The sequence below is a fragment of the Taeniopygia guttata genome, chromosome 24, assembly GCF_048771995.1.
Source record: "Taeniopygia guttata chromosome 24, bTaeGut7.mat, whole genome shotgun sequence".
In the NCBI taxonomy this organism is placed as follows: Eukaryota; Metazoa; Chordata; class Aves; order Passeriformes; family Estrildidae; genus Taeniopygia; species Taeniopygia guttata.
Window position 1 is genome coordinate 2,023,257 of NC_133049.1, and position 23,538 is coordinate 2,046,794.

Below are 23,538 nucleotides of genomic sequence, written 5' to 3' on the forward strand. Positions count from 1 at the left end.
GGTGAGGCTGGTTGCTGCAAAGGGGAGGTTGCACTGGGTTGTTCACTCTGACAGCCGTGATGGGGCAGCTTTGCTCGGCCAGGGTGAATCCCACTGTGGGATCTCTGCCGAGCTGTGCAGCCCTAAACCAGCCCCAAGGGCTGGGAGCTGACCCCCCCGCCCCCCGTTCCTGCCCTGTCTCAGGGCAGTGCTGCCCTCATTTTCCAGCCTCTCTAATTGCTTTTCGGAAGGACTAACGAGCCCGAGAGCTGCCAGGGGTTGTTAGCGCTGGAGCGAGAGAGGAGAGCCAGGGATTAACCCCATCCCCCCCCAAAAAAGAGCATCCCCCCAAAAAACCCCACCCCAGGGTGCAAACCCTGAGATACACCACAATTTCTCTTTAAAGTGCATCGGTGTTTAATGACCGGGCTAAAAAATGCACTTTTTACTTGTTTACCCCTTCTTGAATTATTTTTTTTTTAATATCCTTTTCCCCAGCCTTTTTGTTTCCCTGGTGGGAACCCCCCTTGGGCGAAGCAATTAGCGGCGATTTTTTAATTGCATATTTATATTGCAGCTGGGGAGCGAGACCCCGGCAGCGGGCGAGGGGAGAGCAGGAAGACGCCGCGCTCCGACCTTGTTTGCTTTTCAGCTGGGATTAAGCACTTTTAATTGTCCCAGAGATCACAGATTGCGGCCAGGGGGGATAATTAGGCTGAATACAGGGTTTTCTGGTTCATTCCCCCCAGGAATTTATATTTCTAAGGGCATAAAAAAGAAAATCTTTGGGAATGCCTCGCCAAGGGAGGGTTGTGGACGGGTGTGAGGCTGGACACAACTTGTTGCACGAGTTGGTCTCGCTGTCAAAACAGATTAATTTTTCACCTGTTACCTGCTGTTAATGGGATATTTTGGGGGGTCACAGGCACGTCCCCTCCTCCCCAGGATGCTTCAGGGGAGGCTGGACACTGCTTCTGCTCCTCCACGATTTAACCAGGCTCCATTCCCATGGGAATCATTTTCAACCCTAATTTTTAGGGTCCTTTTGGATTTTTAACTCCGTGGAGAGGATTATTTCCCGCTTTCGGGGTCTGTGGGGGAAACTGGAGGGGGATAAAAGGTTTGTGTTCCTATGTGGCCGGGCAGGGGGGGCTGTGCTGAGGGGGCCCTGAAAGCGCCCTTTGTGCGGCCCCGCCGGGGACCGGCGCGCTCGGAGGCACCGGAGCGTGGCAAATCCTAAAACCAACAGCACGGCCGGGGCGGGCACCGGGGGCTTCTGCCCCCCCCTCATCCCGAATTCATGGCTCTGCAGCGGGCACAGGGGCTGTGCCAGCCCTCGGCCTCCTGGCAGCATCCTGGGAGCGGAGTGGGGGAGGCAGAGTTTGGGATGCGGTGCTGGATGCAGGATGGAGGGTTCGGGGTTCGGGGATGGAGGATTTAGGACACAGAGGGAGGATGGAGGATTTGGGATCTAGGTGTTGGTTGTGGGACAGAATTTGGGGTTCAAATGTGGGACATAGGGTTTGGGATGTAGGCACAGGATGGAGGGTTTAGGATGTAGATGCAGGATGTGAAATGGAATTTGTGATGCAGATATGGGATGCAGGATTTAGATTCAGGGTACAGGGTATTTAGGATTTAAACATGGGATGCAGGATTTAAAATGTAGATTCGGGATGCAGGATAGGGTATTTAGGATTTGGACATGGGATGCAGGATTTCGATTCAGGATACAGGGTAGAGTATTTAGGATTTGGACATGGGATGGAGGATTTAGGATACAGAGGGAGGATGTGGGATGGAGGATTTGGGATCTAGGTGCTGGTTGTGGGACAGAACTTGGGATGCAAATGTGGGACATAGGATTTGGGATGTAGGCACAGGATGGAGGATGTGAAACAATTTGTGATGCAGATATGGGATGCAGGATTTAGACATGGGATGCAGGATTTAGAATGTAGATTCAGGATGCAGGATGGAGTATTTAGGATTTAGATATGGGATTCAGGATTTAGGACACAGAGGGAGAATTGGGGTTGGAGGATTTAGGATCTAGGTGTTGGTTGTGGGACAGAATTTGGGGTTCAAATGTGGGACATAGGGTTTGGGATGTAGGCACAGGATGGAGGGTTTAGGATGTAGATGCAGGATGTGAAATGGAATTTGTGATGCAGATATGGGATGCAGGATTTAGATTCAGGGTACAGGGTATTTAGGATTTAAACATGGGATGCAGGATTTAAAATGTAGATTCGGGATGCAGGATAGGGTATTTAGGATTTGGACATGGGATGCAGGATTTCGATTCAGGATACAGGGTAGAGTATTTAGGATTTGGACATGGGATGGAGGATTTAGGATACAGAGGGAGGATGTGGGATGGAGGATTTGGGATCTAGGTGCTGGTTGTGGGACAGAACTTGGGATGCAAATGTGGGACATAGGATTTGGGATGTAGGCACAGGATGGAGGATGTGAAACAATTTGTGATGCAGATATGGGATGCAGGATTTAGACATGGGATGCAGGATTTAGAATGTAGATTCAGGATGCAGGATGGAGTATTTAGGATTTAGATATGGGATTCAGGATTTAGGACACAGAGGGAGAATTGGGGTTGGAGGATTTAGGATCTAGGTGTTGGTTGTGGGACAGAATTTGGGGTTCAAATGTGGGACATAGGGTTTGGGATGTAGGCACAGGATGGAGGGTTTAGGATGTAGATTCAGCATACAGGGTAGAGTATTTAGGATTTAGACATGGGATGCAGCAGACGAATTAGAATTTAGATAATATTGTAGGATTTGGGACACAGGTACAAGTTTCAGGATGCAGATATGGAACACAAGATTTAGGATGAGATGTGGGACATAGGATTTGGGACATAGATACAGGATCTGGGACAGAGAGCTTGGGATGCAGGTAGGGGACATAGGATTTAGGATGAAGAAGCAAGACACAGGATGGAGGATCCAAGATGCAGTTGTGGGATTGAAGACTTTGGGTGTAGATGTGAGCACTTAGGAGGTACGTGGGGACTTAGGATTTCAGATGTAGATACAGGATGGAGGCTTTAGGATGCAGATACGGAGCAGAGGATTTAGGACATAGATGCAGGATAGGGGATGGACGATTTAGGATTTTGATGGGCACGGGGGATTTAGTATGTAGGTGCAGGATGCAGGACAGAGAACTTGGGATGCAAATGTGGGACATAGGATTTGAGATGTAGGATTTAGGATGCAGGATTAGAATGGAGATGTGGGATATAGGATTTAGGATGGTGGACGGAGGATTCATAATGCAGGTACTGAAGACAGGATGGAGAACTTAGAATGCAGATGTGGGATATAGGACTGGGGATGTAAATGCAGGATAGAGGATTTAGGATGCAGGTGGGGGACATAGGATGTTGATGCAGGACAGAATGGAGAAGCCAAGATGCAGGTCTGGAATTGAATATTTGGAATGTAAATGGGGACATGGGATTTAGGATATAAACACAGGACAAAGGATTTAGGATGCAGGTGTAGGACATAAGATTCAGGACATAGATGCAGGATCAGGGATTGAGGATTTGGGGTGTAGATGCAGAACACAGGATGGAGGATTCAGGATGCAGATGGGAGGCACAGAATTTGGGATGCAGATACAGGCTGCCAGATGTAGGGCACAGAAGAGAGGCTCTGGAAGCATTTAGGATGTGGGATGCAGGATTCAGGATGCAGCCGCAGGATTTAGGAAAAAAAAAACGGGAATTTAGGAAACAGAGAATTTAGGATGTAGGTACAGGTTCCCAGATGCCATTTTCCAGCCACAGAACATGTGATGTGGGTGCAGGACACAGGAGAGGGGCTGCAGATGTGGGATGCAGGACACAGGAGAGGGGCTGCAGATGTGGGATGCAGGACACAGGAGATGGGATGAAAGGGCAGATGCAGAATATGGGATGCAGATACAGAACGTGGGGTGCAGAAGTAGAATTTGGGATGCAGAGGTGGGATATAGGACAGGTGGTGAGTGACATGGAATATAAAACGCAGATGAAGGATGTACAGGGCGTGGGTTGCAGAAGAGGGATTTGGGATGCAGAGGTGGGATCCAGGACACAGGAGATGGGGTGTGAATGCAGGACATGGGATGCAGGAGTGGGATGTAGGGTGCTGCAGGACATGGGATGCACCACAGCACAGCCCCAGCTCTGCCCAGGGATTGTGCAGCACCCCTGCAGATGGGGAGTGCGTGCAACGAGCCGGGAAATGCAGACTTCCAAGGAAAAAAGGATCGCTTTCCAAGCCCATACAGACATTTTGCAGCTCGTCCCCCATCTGGGAGGCAGATCCCAGCCCTTTGGCCACATCTGCCTGCCAGATGTGCCAGAGAGGGGAACAGAGCCCCTGTGGATGGAAAGCTCCCCACTCCCCTGTGTGCAGGCCAGGTTGGGAATGCAGCTCCACACCTGCTCTGGAGAAAGGCCTGGATGGGACCAGGGAGCAGTGGGAAGGGAGGAGTGGATGGGAGTGATCCAGCCTCACAAACACTTTCCATTGCAGTTAAGCTTTCATTCTGTGGCTGGGGAGGTGGCAATGAGTCACAGCCAGGGGACATGGCCCAGTATGCCCCAGTAAGGACCCTGGGCTGAACTTACCCAAGCCCTGGCTGGGGTGGGAGTTCCTGGACCTGCAGGGGTTGATGCCCTCGGGATCCAGGTGATGGGATGGGGATGGGGATGTGGGAGATGGGATAGAGATGTGGGATGCAGGGGGTGGGATGGAGATGCAGGAGGTGGGATGAAGATGTGGGATGCAGGGGCTGGGATGGAGATGCAGGAGGTGGGATGGAGACATGGGATGCACGGGGTGGGAATATGTGAAATACAAACAGAGTTTGGGGTGTAGGTGCAGGACAAGGGATGGTGCAAGGTGCAGGTGTAGGGGGGGGCTGGAGGAAGGTGCAGATGGAGGATGTGGGATGAAGGCTGCACGTGGAGGACATGGTGCAGGTGCAGGACCTGGGATGTAGATTTGGCATGCAAGAGTCGGGCTGCAGAGTGCAGGATGCAAGAAGTGGGATGCATGGGGCGGGGTGTGGGATGAGAGGCTCAGATGTGGGGTGGGGAATGCAGGGCACAGATACAGGATTTGGGATGCAGGAGGCAGCTGCAGGGTGTGGGAAGTGGGGTGCATGGTGCAGGGTGAGGGATGAAGAGTGCAGGGCTGAGATGAAGGATTTGGGATGCAGGGTGTGGGAAGTGGGATGCATGGTGCAGGGTGAGGGATGAAGAGTGCAGAGGCAGGGCTGAGGGTGCAGATGAAGGATTTGGGATGCAGGAGGCAGCCACAGGAGGCTGATCCAGGGAATGGGTGTGGGATGCAAAAGCAGCATGCAGTTGTGGGGTGCAACTCTAGGATAGAAGGATTGGCATGCAGAATCCAGGGTTCAGGATGTAGATGCTGGATTCAGGATGGAGATGTGGGGTACCAGTGAACTCCAGGATGGTGCTGCACCACCTCAAGCAGAGAAGAACGGTGGAAGCATTTCCCATCTGATTACTAAGGGCAAATGAGAGAATTTCCCAATAACATCAGCTTTTTGGGGACTGGAAATCCAATAGGAGTCCAGAAGCATTTTTATTTTCTGAACTGCCCCCATCAGCTCAGTGTCTGCAGGACAGAAACATTTACTTAGAGGAACAAACCCTAAAGCTGGAGCAATTCCATCTGAAGACAACCAAATCTAGCATTTCCCTCCTCTCTCCTTAGCATTTCCCACTGTGGAGGTGCCTGAGGGGCTGGATTTGTTGAATTTTTAACTCAGGAGATGTTTTAGCTCTTGCAAAAGCATCGCAGCAGCCTCGGGAATGCTGCCACATTAATAAAAGCAAAAATGCAGAGGAGTCTGTTAAGGAAACTCCTGCAAAAATCCCTTCCAGAAACATCGTGGGCAACATAAGCTCTTGGTTTGAGCTTTTTTCCCCCCCTGTTTTATTTCATTGGGAAAATGAGTTTTGGAGGTCATCACGTGCCCAGAGGACGGTGCAAGGTGGGTTTTTGCAGCAGGTTTGGCCCCTAGAGCCTCCTGTCAGTATCAGGGAGGGGTTTTGTGGGGGAAAAACCTGGAATTTACAGCTGAAAATTGGAATTTTCAGGTTAAAACCTACAACAATCCCCCAGAATTGGAGGCTTGGCACTGTGGATGCAGCCTGGCAGTGGTGCCAGGGACATGGATGAGGCCCCAGCAGTGCCTCTTGCCTGGCAGGCAGGAGAGGGAGAAAAATGCTTTAAAAAGGTAAAAAAAAAAAAAAAAAAAAAAGCTCCAAAGCAGAAGGCTGAGGTCATTTTCTTGGCGAGGAAGTCGGCTCCTTCCAAATGCCTCCGGGTCGGGTTTAATATCAGCAGAAACATTCTTGGGCAGGGTGGGGAGAAGGTGCTGCTCTCACCATCGAAAGCAGAGCCCTCAAACCCCCAAACACCCTAGGAAAAAAAACCCAAGCATCCTAAAACCCCCAAAATCAGTTCCCCAATCCCCAGGCTGCTTGTTTGGAACCTCTAGGTGTGGAGTAAATGAGTATTGGGGTGGGAGAGGTGCGAAAACAGCTCATGGAGGAGGGGAAAATCCCCCCTGGGAGCAGAGAACTGAATCTTTAAAGTGACTTTTGCGCATCGTTTGGCCACTGCTGGGATTTTTGGGATGTGGAGAGGAGGAAAGTGAGGGGGTCTGGCAGGGAAAATGCCATTTTCCCCACTGTCCTGGAGAGTTTTATCATCACTTCAATCCCTCCTTGATTTAGCATCATCTCTGCAGGCTCAGCACCCAGCAACACCCCCTGGGGCAGGGGGACCTGCGTGTGAGGAATATCCTGCTGGAAAATACATCAGAAAGGAGGGGGAAATGAAATGGATTTCATCTGCTGTGCTCTGTTCACAGGGCTGCCTGAGAAGCTCAGGGGCCTGCCAGTGCCTTGTGCGAGCCCTTGGCTGCCCTGCGGAGCTGTTGTGGCTTTTCCAGGGATTTTACACATTAGGACGGGGTGGTTTGACCGTGTTTGTTTTGCTAAACCTCACCAAAACCCAAACCAGAGCTCAGAGGGAGGAGGAGGAGGTGGGAGATGCAGGGAAAGGTTATTAAAAAATAGAGGCAAAACAAAAAACGGGATCTGAAGTGGAGAAATGAGTTTGGGATTGCAGCAGAGCAGGGATGTGGCAGTGGGAGAGATGCAGTGGGTGGCAGGGATGTGGCATTGGCAGGGATGCTGTGGGGAGCAGGGATGTGGGGGTGGCAGGGATGCTGCACCTTGCTGGGGATGTGCATCCCACAGAAATCAAGATTGGGGAAAAAAATTCCCCAAGAGAATTGAGAGGATAAGAAGCATCAGGAGGGCTCTGATCCCACTGGGAGGGAGCTGTGGAGCAATGCTCTGGCGTGGAAGGGGATTTTCCTCCGTGCTTGCACATTCCTCCCATCAGCAGTAAATCCCAGGTGGGCCTGGGGTGTGGCCCCACAGCCCCTCACTCCTCAATCTCAGGGTTTTCTCCCTGATCCCTTCGGTTTGTGCTGTCTGTACCCCATAGGTGCAGTCCCTCCTGTGCTAAAGTCCTGCTCCTGACGTTCCAGAGCAACCCCTCCCAAAATTTTCCCCATCCCAGCACTCATCACTTCCCTTTCAGCCTTTTATGGGGCCAGGCTGCCCTGGGGTGCAGCTTTGGGGTGGACTCTGCGGGGTTCCTCCATCTTCAGGCAGTGCTGGGAAGACCCAGCAGCAATTTCCTCTCCTGGGAAAAGGCCTGGGGAGTGTTGCAGAGTGCAGAGAGGTTTGTGGGATGCAGGGATGCAGCACACAGGGGTGTTTATGGGGTGCAGGGATGCAGTAACACACAGGGATGCTGGCAATGCCCAGGGATATTTATGGGATACAGGAATGCAGTAACACACAGGGATGCTGGCAATGCCCAGGGATGTTTATGGGATGCAGGGATGCAGCAGCACACAGAGATGCTGGCAATGCCCAGGGGTGTTTATGGGATGCAGCAGCACACAGGGATGTTTATGGGATACAGGAATGCTGACAATGCACTGGGATGTTTATGGGATGCAGGGATGCAGTAACACACAGGGATGCTGACAATGCAAAGGGACATTTATGGGATGCAGGGATGCTGGCAATGCCCAGGGATATTTATGGGATGCAGGGATGCAGCAGCACACAGGGATGTTTATGGGATGCAAGGATGCAGTAACACACAGGGATGCTGGCAATGCCCAGGGATGTTTATGGGATGCAGGGATGCTGACAATGCCCAGGGATGTTTATGGGATGCAGGGATGCTGGCAATGCACTGGGATGTTTATGGGATACAGGGATGCAGCAGCACACAGGGATGCTGACAATGCCCAGGGATGTTTATAGGATACAGGAATGCTGACAATGCCCAGGGATGTTTATGGGATGCAGGGATGCTGACAATGTACAGAGATGTTTATGGAACGCAGGGATGCAGCACACAGGGGTGTTTATGGGATGCAGGGATGCAGCAGCACACAGGGGTGTTTATGGGATGCAGGGATGCAGTAACACACAGGGATGCTGGCAATGCCCAGGGATGTTTATGGGATACAGGAATGCTGACAATGCCCAGGGATGTTTATGGGATGCAGCAGCACACAGAGATGCTGGCAATGCACTGGGATGTTTATGGGATACAGGGATGCAGCAGCACACAGGGATGCTGGCAGTGCACAGGGATGTTTATGGGATGCAGGGATGCTGACAATGCACTGGGATGTTTATGGGATGTAGGGATGCAGTAACACACAGGGATGCAGCACACAGGGATGTTTATGGGATGTAGGGATTCAGTAACACACAGGGATGCTGGCAATGCCCAGGGATGTTTGCAGCATCCAGGGCTGTTTGCAGCAGCGTGCAGGGATGCTGGCAGCACACAGGAACGTTTAGAGTGTGTGGGATGTCAGCAGCACTCGGGAACATCAGCTGTGCACAGGGATATTTGTGGCACACTGCAATAACTGCAGCATGGAGGGATGCACACGAAGCCACTTCACAGGAACACCTGCAGCAGCTTTTCAGGCCTTCCCTGCCTCAGTTTCCCCTTCCTGAGAGCCAGGGCTGGTTTCTCAGGGCTCAGCCCCATGGGATGCTGAGGCACAGGGAGACCTGGCCGTGCCACGGCCGCCGGGCTGTCGGCCAGGGCAGCGCTGGGGGCCCGCTGCTCGCCAGATGTGATAAGGAAAGGTTTGGCCCAGGCTGGAAAAAACAGACAAAAAGAAGAGGAAAAAAAAGAGGGAAAATAAAGAAAGCAAAAGCAAAGCAAATTCCTTGGCAAATCAAAGCAAAATGCTCGCACACGGCCTTGCATCCAGGCATCCGTCTTGATAAGGGGCTCTGGGGAGGAGGAGGAGGAGGAGGAGGAAGAGAAGGAGAAGGAGGCAAGCTGACACTGGGAACCTGACAGCAATCCCACTTCAGGGCAATATACCTGCCAGCTTTCCTACTGCCTACTCCCAGAGCCGGCCTGCCTCAGTTTCCCCACTGCATGCACGCACTGAGGTGTGGCAAAGGGGTTAAAACCGCCTTGGAGGGGTTAAACGGGGCGATTTTCTGCCGGGGTTTATCCAAAACATATGTTTTCACCACTATTCGAGTTATCTGGGATATTTCCTGCGTGTTTGCTCCTATGGCAACCGGCCCAGCATGAAAGACCTATTTACTGGGCCCGGGGATAGGGAACAGCCATATGGTGTCAATTTTGAAGGCGCTCCATCCCCTCCACCCGTCTCCAGTTCTCCCTCCACCACGGTCTTGGCCCCTCAAGAGGCGTCCACCACGAGCTGGGTCCAGCTGGGGTTGGGAATGGGCACCACCAGCAGGGTGAGGTGGTGGGTTGGGTTTCAGGGAGCTCAGAGAAGGTGGAGATGGGCTGAAACAGCGACCTGGGATCCTTCAGGGGACAGGGATGGAGTGAAGGTACCTGCAGCACCCACCTGAGATCTTCAGGAGATGGAGATGGAGTGAAGGTACCTGCAGCACCCACCTGAGATCCTTCAGGAGACAAAGATGGAGTGAAGGTACCTGCAGCACCCACCTGAGATCCTTCAGGGGACAGGGATGGAGTGAAGGTACCTGCAGCACCCACCTGAGATCCTTCAGGGGACAAAGATGGAGTGAAGGTACCTGCAGCACTCACCTGAGATCCTTCAGGGGACAAAGATGGAGTGAAGGTACCTGCAGCACCCACCTGAAATCCTTCAGGGGACAAAGATGGAGTGAAGGTACCTGCAGCACCCACCTGAGATCCTTCAGGAGATGGAGATGGAGTGAAGGTACCTGCAGCACCCACCTGGGATCCTTCAGGAGACAAAGATGGAGTGAAGGTACCTGCAGCACCCACCTGAGATCCTTCAGGAGACAGGGATGGAGTGAAGGTACCTGCAGCACCCACCTGAGATCCTTCAGGAGACAAAGATGGAGTGAAGGTACCTGCAGCACCCACCTGAGATCCTTCAGGAGACAAAGATGGAGTGAAGGTACCTGCAGCACCCACCTGAGATCCTTCAGGAGATGGGGATGGAGTGAAGGTACCTGCAGCACCCACCTGAGATCCATCCTTCCTAAAGACTGAGGCAATTTTTGGTGCCAAAGCAGCTCCATGGCCAAAATACAGTTAAATGGCCAAATTACAGGAAAATGAGGCAAAATCACCCTCTAATCTGCTGGAAAAAATAATTAAAGTTTTTTTTTAAAAAAAGTATTTTCTAATAATTGTAATTTTCTTTTGTTGCCTCTGGGTGTTTGCTGCAGGGGAGATGATAAAGCTGGGCAGGACCAGGCACGGCGTGGGACAGGGGATTTTGGGAATGATTCACTCCCAAAGCCTCCCGCAGAGATATTTCTGATGATGAAAAAAAAAAAAAAAAGCCAAAAAAGATTAGTTGGGGCTTTCTTAAGAAAAAAAAGATGTTTTACAGAAGTGACCCTTCCCACTAACCTCACCAATTTTCTTTTTAATAAGGAATAAAAACCCTTTCAGCCAAAAAAAAATCTTTACTATGAAAACATACATTTGGGTCAAAAAGCCACTTTTCACTGCGGGGAAAATAAACCAACAAACCCCCCTGACCAATGCACGAAGTGATGGGTTGGCAAAGCTCATTGGGATATGGGGTTTCTTTAGAGGCAACATCTCCCGTCCTCTATGTCTCCTCTCCTCTCCTCTCCTCTCCTCTCCTCTCCTCTCCTCTCCTCTCCTCTCCTCTCCTCTCCTCTCCTCTCCTCTCCTCTCCTCTCCTCTCCTCTCCTCTCCTCTCCTCTCCTCTCCTCTCCTCTCCTCTCCTCTCCTCTCCTCTCCTCTCCTCTCCTCTCCTCTCCTCTCCTCTCCTCTCCTCTCCTCTCCTCTCCCCTCCCCTCCCCTCCCCTCCCTTTAGTCCTTCTTCTCCTCCTCTTTCCCTCTCCTGTTGTTCCATCTTGTCTCTTCTATCCTCATCATTTTCATCTTGTCTCTTCTCAACTCCCCATCTTCATCTTCTCTTCCCAGGTGATGTGTGTTTCCATATGTGCTCCATCCCAACACCCCTCCAGCCTCTGTCCCTGTTCCTGACCCATTCCCTTGGAGTGGAAATCCCAAGATTGCCCCTCACACACAGCCCTGCCACGCTGCAGGGCACATTCAGCAGCTGATGCCACCCAATGCCACCTGCACTGCCAAGGGTGGGGGGCACCAGGCTGACACCAGCTGTCCCCTTCCCAAAAAGGACCACAAACCTTCCCTCGACGGAGATCCCTGGATGCCAAAGGGCACCGGGGTGTTGGGCTGGCCCTGCGGGGAGACACAGGGACTGGGACAAGGAACATGGGACAAGAACCAGCTGGGATCTGGGCCGGGAGGATGGCACAAGGACAAGGGATATGATGATGGGGACAGGGACAGATGATGGGGACTGGGATGAGTGATCTGACGGGGACAGGGCTGGGATGATGGGACCTGGACGAGGTACATGCTGAGGGTCAGGAGAATGGGAATGGGAAGGAGGTGCCTGCCAGGGATGGGATGATGGGACCTGGACGAGGTACATGCTGGGGTCAGGAGAATGGGAACGGGAAGGAGGTGCCTGCCAGGGATGGGATGATGGGACCTGGATGAGGTACATGCTGGGGGTCAGGAGAATGGGAACGGGTACCTGCCAGGGATGGGATGATGGGACCTGGACGAGGTACATGCTGGGGGTCAGGAGAATGGGAATGGGAAGGAGGTGCCTGCCAGGGATGGGATGATGAGAACTAGGCCAAGGAAGCTGCTGAGGATGTGGAGGTGGGAACTGGGATGTGGCACTGCCGGGGACGGAAACCAGGGGACCACAAGGAGCCCAGTGGAGCCCAGCATGGCGGTGGGGAGCATCTCCCATCCTCAACCCCTCCACCCTGAGGCACAGCAGCACAGGCAAGCCCGGGGGGCTCGGCCTGGCTCCCCCCAAAGCCGAGCGGCTCCCGCGGGGCCCGGAGCACCGAGGGCCGGGGCACGGGCAGCGGGCAGCTCAATGCCGGGGCCTCACTCCCACGAGTGGATGAAAGGCTCCCTGTCCAAGCGGCATTAGACGCGCTGCGAAGGCTCATTCCCGATCGGTCACGCTCCGAGGCGCAGCTGCAAAACCCCCTCCGGGAGCCCGGGATGCTCCGGGGGCTTTGTTCGGAGCAGCCCCGCTTCCCGGGGAACCGTGACAAGACGATGGGATTACGGGGCAGGAGAAATGAAATAAAATAAAACCCAACCTCGCTAAGACCACGCTGGCTGGGCGGAAAAACAAAGGGGAGCCTCAAATTCCCCTCGTGCTCCTGCCAGGAATGATGGCCCCACCTGGGCGGGGGGAAGGGGCACGGAGAGGGCTTGAGGATCCCCAAGGAGGGAAGGTGGATTTTTGGGGGTGTCACCCCCATTTCTGCTCCCAAATCCTAGCGCTGAGCAAGCAAGGAAAAGGAGGAAAAACTTGCAAGGAAGCAAAACTTATGAGGAGGAGAAAGCTTGTGAGGAAGGAAACTTCTCAAGCAGGAAAACTTGAAAGGAGGGAAACATCCAAGGAAGAAAACTGTGTAAGGAGGAAAACTTTACATGGAGGATAAACTTTGGGTGGGGGAAAATATCACAAAGAAGGAAAATCTCAAAAGGAAATGAAACCTTGCAATGAGGAAACACTCAGGCAAGGAAGGAGATCTTGCAAGGAAGGAAATACTTGAAGGAAGAAATAATTTCAAGGAAGGAAAACTTTCAATGTAGGAAAAGCCTTGTACGAAGGAAAATTTTACAAGAAGGAAAACCTTTGATAAGGAAGGAAATCTTGCAAGAAGGAAAACGTTGAAGGAGAAAAGCCTTCCAAGGAAGGAATCCTCACAGGTTTGGAGGAAGTGAGCAGGTTGAAGGGAGAGGTTCTGCACCCTGCTTGTGGAGCAGCTCCATCCCTCCTGGCACAGGGCCCGGCACGGTTTGGCTGAAGTTAATTGGGTTAGTGAGCGGCTAAAGGGCGTAGCTTGTCCGGGCGCCTGCTCCTTAATGAGCATCTCATTTGAATCTATGCAAAATAGTAGGGAGCATGGAGACATGCTAATTAAAGTGATTGCTGTTCGCTAATTAAGCAGCAATTCTCCTGCCCAAGAGGGTATTCTCATGCAAATGAGCTCAAGGAGGGGAAAACATCGACCCAAAAATTGTACAGGGAGAAATTGCAATTTGGCACTGCCCCTGGTCGGCAAAACACCTTCATTATGATCCCCATTTTGAGTATTTTTATACCAAAAAACCAGACTTGGCCGTCTCTTCTGTGCTGAGAACAATCCTGAAGCCCTCATCTTTTCCAGCGGCTGCCATAAATCAAGTCATTTAACTCCTCAGCTGTGCCAACCCCGATTTTGTTTATTTTGGGGTGTTTTCTTCAGATTATGGGATTTTTAATCTGCTGAGGATTTTTCTACTCTTCATTTTCTTTCTTTTTTTTCCCCCTTTCACACTTATGGAAATAATGACGTACTACAGGAAATCTCCTGAGGGATAAAATTAGGGCTGGTAAACACAGGGCAGTGCAGCATTTTGGTCTCACAGGTTTGTCTGAAAACCATGAGATTTTATTTCAAGTCTAGTTTTTTAGCGGGGGGGTTAAGCTTATTTTTTCTTTATTTTTAAACATAGCATCTGTGTTTCTTTGCAGTCCATGCGGTGCTGAAACCTTTCCAGGTGAAACTCTCCTTGGGATAAATCCCTTTCCAGCTACCACTTGTGAGTGCGACCAAAAGAGTGAATTTAAAAAAAAAAAAAAAAGGCAAAAAACAAGGCATTTGGGGCATATTTTGGGTGCATTTGGGTTCTTTTGGAAGGGGTCAATGGTTTGGGCACAGTATGAGCCCTTCATAAAGCCCCTTTTTGCTATTTTTAGCCCGAGTATGGGGTTCTTGGTAGCGTCATCTGGAGAAGGATGATGCATGGAGCATGTGTGGGGGCATTTCCCACCCTTTGGAGAAAGCGAGAGCCACTCCCTCGCTCCAGAGCACACAGAGTGTACGCTGGCAGGAGAGCCGGAGTGGGAACCGTGGGCTCCCGCGTGGAAGCGAGCGGGCACGGGATGCCCGCTGCCCCGGCAGAGGCTCCCGGGAGGCCGCACAGGTGAGAGGCGCCGCGGTGCTCGGAGCGGGGCACAGCGTGCCCGGCTCTGTGCGCGACTGTCACGCACAGGTGGCGAGCTCGCGTGGGTGCGGGAGCGCACGGGAGCGCGGCTCTGCGGCTGCCCAGCGCCGGTCCCGGGGGAGCGCGGCCGCTCGGTGCTCGGTACCGCAACCGTGGGCACCGCGGCCGCTCGGTGCCCGGTACCGCACACATGGGCACCCCGGCCGCTCGGTGCCCGGTCCCTGCCTGCCCAGAGCACCTGCTGTGCGGGGCCGCGGTGCTGCGGGTCCCGGCTCGCACGGATGCCGGGTCCGGGCGGTTCGGAGCCGCGGGTCCCGGTTAACACGGATGCCGAGTCCCGGTTAACACGGATGCCGGGTCCGGGCGGTTCGGAGCCGCGGGTCCCGGTTCACACGGATGCCGGGTCCCGGCGGTTCGGGACCGCGGTGCCGCGGGTCCCGTTTCACACCGATGCCGGGTCCCGGCGGTTCGGAGCCGCGGGTCCCGGCTCGCACGGATGCCGGGTCCAGGCGGTCCGGTGCCGCGGGTCCCGGCGGTTCGGAGCCGCGGGTCCGGGCTCACACGGATGCCGGGTCCGGGCGGTCCGGTGCCGCGGGTCCCGGCGGTTCGGAGCCGCGGGTCCCGTTTCACACCGATGCCGAGTCCCGGCTCGCACGGATGCCGGGTCTCGGGTCACACGGATGCCGGGTCCCGGCGGTTCGGTGCCGCGGGTCCAGGCGGTCCGGTGCCGCGGGTCTCGGGTCACACGGATGCCGGGTCCGGGCGGTTCGGAGCCGCGGGTCCCGGCGGTCCGGTGGCGCGGGTCCCGGCTCGCACGGATGCCGGGTCCGGGCGGTTCGGAGCCGCGGGTCCCGGCGGTTCGGTGCCGCGGGTCCCGGCGGTTCGGTGCCGCGGGTCCCGGCGGTCCGGAGCCGCGGCTCCCGGTTAACACCGATGCCGGGTCCGGGCGGTTCGGTGCGGCGGGTCCCGGCGGTTCGGAGCCGCGGGTCCCGGCGGTTCGGAGCCGCGGGTCCCGGCTCGCACGGATGCCGGGTCCCGGCGGTCCGGTGCCGCGGGTCCCGGCGGTTCGGTGCCGCGGGTCCCGGGTCACACGGATGCCGGGTCCCGGCGGTTCGGAGCCGCGGGTCCCGGCGGTTCGGTGCCGCGCTCTCCCGGCCGAGCTCTGCCCGGCAGCGCACGTGCATCCCCTCCGCCCCTCCCGCTCCCCTTAAAGGGCCCGCAGCGCCCCGCTCGCCGCACGCTCGGGCCGCGCTGACCGCCGCCCGCTGCCTCCCCTCCCCGGGCGGTGGGTCCGCCCGCGGGGCACCCGTGCTCCCCCCAGGCCGGCGTTGGTTCGCTCCGCGGGGCGGGGCGGGGCGGCGGCGCCTCCCCCGACACGGGGCGCCGGTGGGAGCGGGGCGGGGAGCGCAGCGCGGGGGGAGATAAGCGGCGCCGAGCGGCCGGGCGGCGCTGGATGGAGGCTCCCGCCCGCCGGGACGCCCGCCCCAGCCTGGAATGTCCTGGCGAGCCGCCGCCGAGCGGCACCGGCACCAGGACCGGGACCAGGGAGGGGGCGCGGCGGAGAGGTAACGCGCGCGCTTCCCGCCGCCGGCGCGCGCTGAGGGGGGCGCGGGCGGGCGCGCGCCGGGAGGGGCGAGCGGGGCTCCTCCGTGAGGGGCTGAGCGGGGCTCCGCCGTGAGGGGCGAGCGGGGCTCCCCCGTGAGGGGCGAGTGGGGCTCCCCCGTGAGGGGCTGAGCGCGGCTCCCCCGTGAGGGGCTGAGCGCGGCTCCCCCGTGAGGGGCGAGCGCGGCACCTCCGTGAGGGGCGAGCGCGGCTCCCCCGTGAGGGGCGAGCGCGGCCCGGGGCGGCCGCAGGTGGCGGCGGCTGTCACCGCGCCGGGCTCCGCTCGGTGCCCGCGGTGCGCGGGGCTGAGCCGGTGCACGGCGCTCCGGGCAGCGGGACGAGCCCTCCGAGCCCGCCGAGCTGCCCGGCGCTGATTTATGGTCTCATTTCGCAGGGAACGCGCCTCCACTCCACTCTATTTGTCATTTAAACGCTGCTCTGCTTGAAGGGGGTGCCGTAGGGGATGGGTTTGGGGTCGCGTCAGCCTCTTAACCGCCTTAAAATGGTTAATCTCAATGTTTTTAACCTGTAAGGTCACTTTTCTCTGCAATTAGAGCGGTGGAAAGTCAGTCCCTAAGGCAGGAGGTGGTGTGTGGTGCCTGAGGTCTCTGGCTGTAAAGCATCCTGACATCTTATCTCTGTTATTATTATTTTTATTGCATTAAGCTGCCTACCTTCTTAAAGCCACGCGATTCGTGAATTTTAAATTACTTTTCCTTGCTTTATCTGTCTCTTTGCCAAAAACAAATATAAATTACATAGTTCCTGACTTCTAATGGAAGAACTTTCCAGTCGTCTCTCCCATGCTTCCAATAATGATGTTTTTTAAACCAAAAGGGATGTGTTTTTCAGCCGTGACATACTGTCGGGCAGCAAACAGGCAATATTTATTTTGCTCCTGCCTCGTAACTGTGTAAAGGGTTGATGAAAGGGTAAATGTGATGGCTTTATGTATCTTTTTCTTTTTAATTATTATTTTACTGCTTTCCCCAACTGCTTTGCTGCCTCTGGGAAGGAGTAGTCGCGCAGAGCCTGTGGCTGTAAAGCTGTCAGCTCTGAAGGGCTGTTTACTCAGTGAGTTGTGTCTTTCACACATGCACCAGAAATACAATTTACTAACCCAAACACCAGCCACGGTCACCGAGGTTACGGGCAGCGTGGAAGCTTTGGGGTTTTATCCTTCGTGGCCCGGTGCTTTCCTTGAACAAAGCAGGTAACCCTGGGGCCGAGCTGTGTGGAGCCCGTTTGCTTTTCTCCTCATCTCCCACAACCAGGGTGTTTTGACAGTTGCGATTTATGGGGATGTACAGCCTGCCCGTAGCTGCTTTAAGAAGAAAAAGTGCTTTTGTGGTAGCGGTTCCTGTGGGCGACAGCCAGCTCCTTATATATTCCAAAAATTCACAGTGAACGTTTCTCAGCACTATTTCTTAATGCTTTTCTGTTCAACTTGATATTATTTGCCTTAATTACTGCCAGCATGCTTTTGTTCCACCAAATTAAAATAGGTGTCGAGAGCATGAGTTGAACACATTGAAACCAAACCTTGCTTTTTCAAAGCAGCTGCAAGCCTGTCTTGTGGGGAGGACTTGGTAATGGAGTGATTAAAAAGAAATAAATATTTTTGACCTGTATTCCCCTTTCCATAAGAAGAGGGAAGCCTCTGACTGGCTTGGTCTGCATCCCAGAAAATCCTCAGGGTTGTGGGGAGACTGTTGCTCAAAGCTGTTGAAAGCTAGAAGATAGAAGGCAGGATCCACTGAGTTACCTGTCGTGTTAAAAGGTTTTTTTTTTTCCTCCTCAAGGGGTAGGAAGTGAGATGGGAACCTGCGGTGTGGAGGGATTAGTAACTCAGCCAAGGATGAGCGGGATGTGGCTTTGTTGCGTGGATTAATGTGATTTACACCCTTAAGCTGCTTTGAGTGCCCGTGTGTGCAAGGTGAAGTGTGGCTGGGTACACCATGGGAAGTAGCTTTAGGGTTGGTTTTTGCCATCCTTCATGCAGTCTTGGGGATTTTTCATCCTTTTTCTCTGCTTCTTTGCCCCCAAACCCTGGGATAGTGCCAGTGGGGTTTGGGCTGGCCCCCACCATGTGCGCCCTGTTGGATCACTGGGTTGTTCTGGTGCTAAAATTTTTGGGTTTTACCCCAAAACTGAGGAGGGGGTGGAAAAAAGCCTTGCAAGGAGAAGCCTGACTGTGCAGGGCAAGTCCCACCAGTGCTTTCATTATCTCAAGGTGTGCTGTAAGCCCATAAATGAGGCTCCTGCTTACTTTGGCTTGCTGGTGTGCCAGAGGAATAAGGCAGCTGTGCTCTGACTTCAGGTGATGTCACTTGAGGATTTTAACTGTCAGAGCTTAAAAATACCCTGGCTTGTTTAAAGACTGCTTCTGCAGATGTGGAAATGGGGAAGCAAAGCAATGGATTGTGAGTGCACAGCCACGTCAGGGTCCAGCATCTCATAAATCCCCCTCTGCCTGTCCCACAGCCGATCTGCTCTGCCTGATGAGGCCTCAGGTGTGCCACAACCAGGGCAGTAATTGCTAGGTGCTCAAGATGAGGCACTACCATGAACTGCAAGACCAACAAAGTCTCAGTGCCAAAAAAACTAATGGGGTAACCGGTGATGATTAAATAATTTTGGGAATAAAGCTGTTTTCTGATGGGGTGGAACAGTCAGCAGCACCTTCTCCTGTAGGGTTGGTGGTGTTGGTGTGACTGGGTGTGTACAGGACGGACTGCTGTGATTTCAGGTTGTTTGCAGGGCTGGGTGTGAGGAGCTGTGGGTCAGGGGCTGGCTCTGAGTGTTTGTATGTGCACGTAGAATGAGCTGTATTAAGAAGGTTCCCTGCAGGTCATGTGAATGTTTCTAGTTCTGTGTATAAGAAGGCACTGAGCTTTACCTGGATTTCCCATATCACCCACCAAACCCACACCTCACACCTTCTCCAAGATCCTCTCTTTCTCCAGGCCTTTGAGCCTGTGCTGGAAAACCTCCTGCTCTGCATCTCCCTTGTTCCCATGTCCACAGATGTGACTCTTGAGGGGTTTCATTGCAGTGCTGTGGTCTTGGCACATAATCCTATACAAAATGACGTGGGAATGTGGTGAACCTATTGGTGAGCTTCCACGAAGCTTCAAAACCTTTGGTTTAGTACCAGAAGCCCTGAGACTGAGCAGATTTTCACCCACAAACCTGCTGGGAATGGGTATCTCAGGTAGTGCTTTTTATGGAATTGCTTCAATTGGCAACTCATCTTTTGTTAGGCAGCGTCTCATTTGTATAAATTAATTGACACTGTAAACTTGCCCTTTGTATGTGGAGTCAGGTTTTTGTCTCCTGCCTTGCTTATGAGCTGCTGACTAGTGAGTGGCTCCCTTGAGCTGAGTTCTGCCCCTGCCTCCTCGCTGCAGTGGTCTGCTGTCAGTTCCCTGGTTTTTGGCATTTCAGTGGGCTGGGGATCTTCAGAGCCGGTTGCTATCTGCAGCTGGGGTGAGACTGAGCTCAAAAATGGGAATTTGCAGCTTGCTTTGTAATCCTGACTCTTTAAGCTGGTACTTGGGCACCAAACTGTGTTCTCTGTCCACTATTTTTGCTATTTTGACGTATTTTGTTAATTTGGACCTTTTTTGTTGTTTGGGCTAGTACTTGGTCGGTTCTTCAGGTGTTTTCCCTTTCCTACTCACTTTCTGTTCTCCTGGAGGCCTCCCTGAGCAAACCCTGCTATTGTGTATCCCCTTTCCCTGCCTCATTTGCTCTGGGATGGTGTTTGTCTTTGTCAAAGTCAGCAAAAACATCTTTGCAGTGTTACTTTGGCTGGTGGGAGATCTCTGACTATGCTGGTCCAAGGATTTCTAGACTAGATAGTTTCCCTCTGTGTGTGTATGTTCACTTTTTCAGTTGAGTGTTCTTTCAGTGATTTCCTTGGTAGATGGCTCAGTACAGCTTCCAGGGCTGAGTGTGTCAGAGTTTTCCACTTCTGTTCCCTAGCTCACTTCTCCCTTTCTGGTGGGGATGGTGGTTCTCCAGTGACAGGCACCACTTCAGGGGAAATGCTTCTTCAGCCCAGTAAGGGATTGAGCCTTGTACATCCAGACCACCTGCCAATTCCATTAAGCCCATAGTCATTCTTTCTGTGTGAGAAATATCTGCTGTCTTTCAACAGGAGGGAAAACAATCATGTAAGGTGGGTTGTTTTCCCGTTTCCATACCTAGGAGATGTCTTGGAGCTCTTCTAGCCAGGTGGGACTCTATTTTTTTTTTTTTTCCCCTTCCCAGTTCCTTGGGCGCAGTTTCACATTACAGCTCCATCGAGGACTCGCTGCTGCAGGAGGTGGCAGGTACATTCCTGCCTCTTCCCTGCTGCGGGAATCCAGCGCTGGAGCAGCCGCAGGGGAGTGACTCCAGCTAACCCTTCAAAAAAAAAAAGTACCCAAGCCCCAAACTTCCCTGGATCTTGCCCCGCAGTTAGAGTTGCTAAATCTTCCACTTGGATGACTGGGAAGGCCCTGGGGGGCTGGAGGGGCTGGTGGGGGGATGGTCCCTTTTGGCAGCACGGGCTTCTAAATTGGCTTTGCTGTCTCCTGATCCTGTGCTCACTCTGCTGCTGAGCCACGGGTGGGTGCCTTGCAGAGAGGGAGGGTTATGGCCATCTCCCTCCATATCCTGCCTCTGGAAATGCCCAGTTGAACCAGTCCAGCTCCCAGAAACAGCATGGGAAAAGGATAAAATCATTCCCTAAAGCTCAGGGTGAGCAAGACCAGCTTGGCTGGGATATTGCCATCAGCTTGGCAGCAGGAGGGAGCTGGGGCAGGGGAGCTGAGCATGCCAGGGAAGGAGAAGGAGACCATCCCTTTGGCAGTGGCTGAGCTGAGAGGTGAAACCACACCCTCGGCCTCACCTGTCTCTCTGAGCATGTCTGTGATTTATACCCTGGGTTCGGCTGTTTAGCTTTCCCCGCAGACTCCAACCATTGAATCTGATAATGAACCAAGTGGTTGAGTCTTATTTGTTTAATTTAAAGAGAAGTTTAATGTTTCCTTCCTCGCCGTGTATGGAGACTCTGCCTCGCAGCCCGTGGTTTTCTTTGAAATGAACCTATAAAATGACAAGATAAGGACTAAAAACTCGAGTTGTGGGCAGCTTGTCATTGAAACAGTCTTGGCAAAGAGGCTGAGCACCACAAGTGTACATTTTTGGGGGGTTTGAGGGTGTTTTGTCTCTGCAAAGGTGTATGAGGTTGCCTGTCAGGTGTTCCCTGCCCGCTCCCCTTCTGTGTGCTGGTGAGCCCTGGGCATGGTGGGCTGCCAGCTCCAGCAGAGAGGGGCTGAGGGGAGCTTCTCGGCCCCCCTTAATCTTAGATGAAGAACAGACAGATCCTGCATGTCTCTGTAATCGCTCTGTGGCATCTGCTGAAGTACAGACATGCTGCCATGTCCAGCCTCCTGGAATTGCTGTTATATTCTGTGTAGACACCTTCTGTCCAAGTGCAGCCTGCTCTAGCTGGAGATGCCCCTGCAGGGGGATGGGATGGCACTGTTTCCCAGTCCCCAGTGAGTTAAAGAAAGCATTTCTCTAGGTAAAAGGCCTCACTGTAAAGAATCTTGCAAGAAATTAATCTTTTTTCCATGCCAGTTTGGATGATAAGTACTCAGGTGACTGTTCTTCTCCCGGGGAACAGAAACAAGGGAAGGGTACAGTTCATGTGGCCTCTTCTGAAACAAACAGTGATTGTTTGGAGTTGAAATGCCCTGCTTGCTTCCAGATCAATCCACTTGAAGTTACTGTAGACAGGTGGTATGTTTTCAGCTTTTAATTTCTTTTTTCTTTTTTTTTTTCTTGCTTGTTGTTAGTTGAGAGCCGATAGATCGGCCCAAATAAGGCCATGAGAAAGGCTGGCCATTTCCAGGAGGATCCACAGACAGTCAGTGCATGACTTGTTGCCTTTATCTCTGAGATCAGGAGATTCCTTTGCAGTGATGGATTAATCCACCCTTGAGTGAATAATATAACTGAGAACAAGTAGGAGCCAGCGCTCCAAACAGATGATTTGTTCAGTACGTGTGTGCCTCCCCTCCCCCTCTGAAAAGCATCTTTCTTCACCGTTTCATTCAGGCTGTTGAAACCTCACAGCAACCTGTGTCTGCGCCAGCCCTGGCCCGGCGAGGGCCAGCATGGGGCTGTGCCAAAGGCCTCTCTCCCAGGTGCAGGAGAAGATAAAGCAGCATGGAGAGAAGGTACCCGTGGGCTGCTGGGGCTGTGCTGTCACCTGTCTGCTCTGGCCATGACATCACCTGTCTGCGTGTTCTCCTGACTGCAGGTGGGAGTGTTGGTGCTGGCACCTGCCCGGGGTGAGCTTGCACAGCTCCAGTCCCTCGCTGGCAATGACTGCACCCAATGTGAGGCAGCGGGCTCTGCAGCCAGGAGAGGTTGTGTAAAGGAGCTGGAATGTTGGGGCTGGGGGAGTGAATTCACTGGGCACAAGGGGATGGCAGTGAGTGGTTTGAACAGGAATATGATATTTAGGAAGATGGTTCTTCAGTTGTGCCATGGCAGATCTGTAACTCATCAGCAGAGCCACAGCTCCTGGAGGTGCTTGGGGGTGTCCTGGAGCTGGACACCGAAGGCTTCAGTGACACGTGGGCAGTCCTTGTTAACACACCTCCAGTAGGATCCAGGGCTGGAAGGGAGTTGTGCAGCTACAGCAGTGGAATTCACGTAGTGAGATCTGTTATCATCCCCGTGGATACACTGGAATAATTCTTTGGCAGCTCATATGCTGGGTCTTGTTGCTTTAACATCTTGGAATGCATCAAGGTCTCCTCCTGTTGATAGGCTCAAAGGTGTGAGGTGCCTGGGGCTCCTCCTGCTCAGGAACCCCCGCAGGCAGTCACAGTCTTAGTGAGAAAAGCTTTGATTGCTCCAGGTCAAGTTGGTGGAAGTCCCCAGCTTCGACTTTCCGTGTGTCATGAGTGCCAGTAGCCTTGCCTTGATCCCATGCTCTTGGGATGTGGGATTGGAAGCACTGGTGGCAGCTTTCAGCTGCGTTTTGGAGAGTTTCTGTTCTCTGTGGGATCAAGATAACATATTTAAAATGGCATTTTCCCTTTGGAGAACAGGCTTTGCTGCTGTTGGCTGTACATAATTTCTGGGAGCTGAGGAGTTTTGCTGTGTAATGTTCCAACTCCATGTAGATTAAATGTATTGCAGAGTCAAAATAAACAATAGCATGTGGTTTTCCTTGGTTCCCCCCCCCCCCCTTCCCCACAATAAGAGT

The 23,538-nt window shown here is 53.3% G+C and overlaps 1 protein-coding gene across 2 annotated transcripts in view; it reads left to right on the forward strand.

Moving 5' to 3' along the window:
* Positions 1–14,335: 14,335 nt before the first annotated feature.
* CDON (cell adhesion associated, oncogene regulated) overlaps positions 14,336–23,538 on the forward strand; it is a 61,022-nt gene continuing 51,819 nt past the window's right edge. The window contains exon 1 of one of the 2 annotated variants that reach the window (XM_072918259.1): positions 14,336–14,642. The gene's annotated coding sequence lies outside the window, so the exon portion shown is untranslated. Of the gene's footprint in view, positions 14,643–16,009; positions 16,229–23,538 lie in introns of those variants that run through there. The other variant, XM_032752718.3, reaches the window with a different exon arrangement.